The sequence below is a fragment of the Ailuropoda melanoleuca genome, chromosome 13, assembly GCF_002007445.2.
Source record: "Ailuropoda melanoleuca isolate Jingjing chromosome 13, ASM200744v2, whole genome shotgun sequence".
In the NCBI taxonomy this organism is placed as follows: Eukaryota; Metazoa; Chordata; class Mammalia; order Carnivora; family Ursidae; genus Ailuropoda; species Ailuropoda melanoleuca.
Window position 1 is genome coordinate 87574262 of NC_048230.1, and position 3917 is coordinate 87578178.

A 3917-nucleotide genomic window follows, 5' to 3' on the forward strand; every position below is an offset into this window, starting at 1 on the left:
CCCTGACTGCATATCTCATTCACTCATCTGTAAAGACAGGGAACAAGGAGTGGTACAGATAGCTTGAACTCCTAAGGCCACTCTTCCACAAGAATTCAATTCCTTGGAAGACAGGAACTGAGTCACTAGACTATTTACTGGAAAGTCTGGTCCTTGGTAGAGGGGGGAAATCGAGGAACTGTGTTCAGGGATTTTGGGTGAGGGGAGGGAATCTTCCAGGTGTCTTCCAAAAAACATGGCTTCCCCTAGCAGGTCCACTTTTATCTGCAACTACCCTCTTCCCTTGGCTTCTGTGACAGCTCCCTTTCTCGCTTCTCTCCTCCCAGCTCTCAGATGTCTCTACTGTTGCCTTTGCTGAATCATCCCCTAACCACCTTAAATGCTTTTTCTCAGAATTTATTTAGTCCCTGGTCTTCCCACCATGGAGTCCCTTCAACAGTACATTGTTCCTAGCACTCCGATCCCCAGGCCTGGGGTCTTTTAGCTGTGACCAACTGGTTCCTTCATCTCAGAGCCCAGGGTCTCCAGTCATATTCCTATCAGACCACCAAGAACATGGAGGATCTCCAACCACCCCCAGCCACACCACCTCACTGACACTCCAATAATATCATGACCTTTAACCACATGCTCTCCTCAGTCCCCTAAGAACAGGGAGAAGACTCTTGAAGCCACTCTCCCCAATCAGTCCTGGAATACCAGGGTTTAGAACTTACAGTCGTGCTCCTCAGCTCTCCATCCCAGGCCCACGCCCCGCTGCAAACCCTCAGCGGTTCTCCAATTACACGGGTAAAGATATTCAGCCATATTTAAAGACTCCTAACCATACTTTCTCCGTGTTCCAGTCCAAAGTGGCTTTGCCCAACAAATGACCTTTAAGGAAAAGACCATCCCAACGATGCAGCTGTAAACCCTTTTTTAAGACTTAAGAAGATTTAAGTATATAGCTCCTAGACTCTCAACTACACAAAACCGTTTCTATGAATTGTAAAGATATCATCCTACAGCATCCTGGCAACTCAAACCAGAGAGAGTCTTCATGTGAAGGGCTCTGTAGACATGGTTTTCTCTAGTGGAGTGAACTTCTGTAAGAGGCATGGGAAACATGAGTTTAATAGAAACACCAGCCTCGTCTGAAAAGGACAGAGAAAAATCCCTTTTCTCTCTCTCTTTTTTAAGATTTTATTTGAGAGAGCACGAGCAGGGGGAGCGGCAGAGGGAGAGGGAGAAACAGACTCCCCGCTGAGCAGAGAGTCTGATGCGGGGCTTGATCCTAGGACCCTGAGATCATGACCTGAGCCAAAGGCATATGCTTAACCGACTGAGCCAGCCAGGTGCCCCCAAATCCCTACTTTTCTATGTGCAGGGAGACAGGCTGAGAAATCGAAGCTGCAAATACAGGCCATTTCTTACAGAAAAGAGTAAGTGTAGACATAAAAGCAATGGAGAATCGCTGCCAGGGAGCAGTACTAGACAGTAATTAAGGAAACTGGTGGCATGTGCCCAGCTGAATTTCAAAATGTCTATGAACTGGTGCCTGCTGTGTGTCTGTCATTTCTCCACTTTTTAACAGAAGGATTTATTGTGGTTATATTTTATCCCTAAATCAACACTGAATGTCAGATACGTGTCTTTAGCACTCCAGTCTTCAGATAAAAGAATCATCTATGCTTGGATGTGGTTTAGATAACAAGATTCTGAACTTTGAGTTGATGCCGTAGTGAGATAAGATTTTCAGGGTCTGAGGTCTGAGTGTATATTTCACATGGGATGGACATGAGGTTTGGTGTGCAGATGGTAGACTGTGGAGATAGTCTCCAAGATGGATATCATCAATTCCTTCACATATATATACGTGTGTGTGTGTGTGAGANTTTGGTGTGCAGATGGTAGACTGTGGAGATAGTCTCCAAGATGGATATCATCAATTCCTTCACATATATATATACGTGTGTGTGTGTGAGAGAGAGAGAGAGAGAGAGTCTAATTACCCTCCCTGTGGATCTGGGATTGACCTTAGTGATTTGCTTGATCGAGAGATGATAGGAGAAGTGATATTATGGGACTTCTGATGCCTCTAGTTCATGAAAAGCCTTATAGCTTCTACTCTGAATCCCACTTTCATGCTGTGAAAACTTCAAAGCCACATTGAGAGGCCTCATGATGGTGTTCTGGTCAGTGGCCCTCGCTGAACTAGCCAACAGCTAACATCAACTGCAGTTACGTGATAGAGCCATCTTGGAAATCCCACTCTGCCGAGTCTTCACACCTCAAGAGAGAACCGTTCAGCTGAGCTCAGTCAACCTAGGGAACTGTGAGGGGTGATGATAATAAAATTGTCTTAAGCCCTAAATTTTAGTGTTGCTGTTATATAGCAATAGATAATTATAACACCCTTGAAACACAGGACTGGATTTTCTAACAATGACTCAAAATCTTAAAGCCATAATGAAAGTAGGTCGAGGTTCGCTATACAAAAATAAATTCCACAAGACAACCCACACCTTCAGCCAAAACAAAAGAGAAACTGGAGAGAAATACTGAAGTCCGTATTATAAAGAGATCTATAAAATATCCCTAGAAAAGGATTTTTTAAAATCAACAACAAAAAGATACTCAAACTGACTGATCAGACTCAGATCGCAGTGTAGGAAGTCATTTTCATTTGAAAGTGTCCTTATTGTCAGTGAAGATACAGATGAAAACCACACAGTGATATTTACACCTGTCAGACTGGCAAACATTACAAAAGTTGAAAGCATACTTTTGTAGCCTATGGAAACAGGTACACTTACATGTTAGTCTTGGAAGGATAAATTGGCACAAGTCTTTTTTTTTTTTTAAGATTTTATTTATTTATTCGACAGAGATAGAGACAGCCAGCGAGAGAGGGAACACAAGCAGGGGGAGTGGGAGAGGAAGAAGCAGGCTCATAGCAGAGGAGCCTGATGTGGGGCTCGATCCCATAACGCCGGGATCACGCCCTGAGCCGAAGGCAGACGCTTAACCGCTGTGCCACCCAGGCGCCCCTGGCACAAGTCTTATAGTGGACAACTTGGTGATATCTACCAAAATTAAAATTCATATTCCCTTTATGAGCCCATAAGCTCAATGGAATTTATCCAATAGCTGTACACGTGTATGTGCAAAATGATTTACATGAGTTCTTCAGGGCAGTAGGAACTTCGAATTTTAGTTAAGAAAAAAAGTTCACCAATAGAGGAACTAATTAAAGTCAACCATGCATAAACAGAACAAGATACTACATATTGTCAAAGAATGAGAAACATCTCTATGTACCGACATGGGAAGATCTCCAAGATTAACCAGTGGGGAGAGGGTTGGAGAAAACAGTCTGAGAAGGTTACTGACAGTGTGCTATGTTTTACATTGAAAAACAATAGAACATATTTTTAGAAAATAAGAACTAAGTTGAAGGACTACACTTCCAGTTTCAAAACTTACTAAAGCTACAGCAATAATTAGTGGAGTTTCAGCAACAGAAGTCTTACAGCAGAATTTTCTTCCAAAATAGCCCAAGAAATGCAGCTTTTCATACGAATTCACACAGTTTAAGTTTTGCACCTAAACTTACACACTTGGCTTTTCTTCTAAAATGGCTTAGAAAGATATTTTTCATCCAAATTAGCACAATAAGTGGATTTTCTGTCTATAATATTACACTATGGTCTTGCAAATACAATTTTTCATTAAGTTTTATGGGTTTTTTCGAAAATATTCTTATGCCAAATTTTCTTTTCTTTTTTTTTTCTTTTTTAAGGTTTATTTATTTATTTGAGAGAGAGAGCAGGAGCAGGGCAGGGAGGAGCAGAGGGAGAGGGAGAAGCGGAGCTCTATGTGTTGCAGGACGCTGGGATCATGACCTGAGACTAAGGCACTCAACCTATTGAGCCACC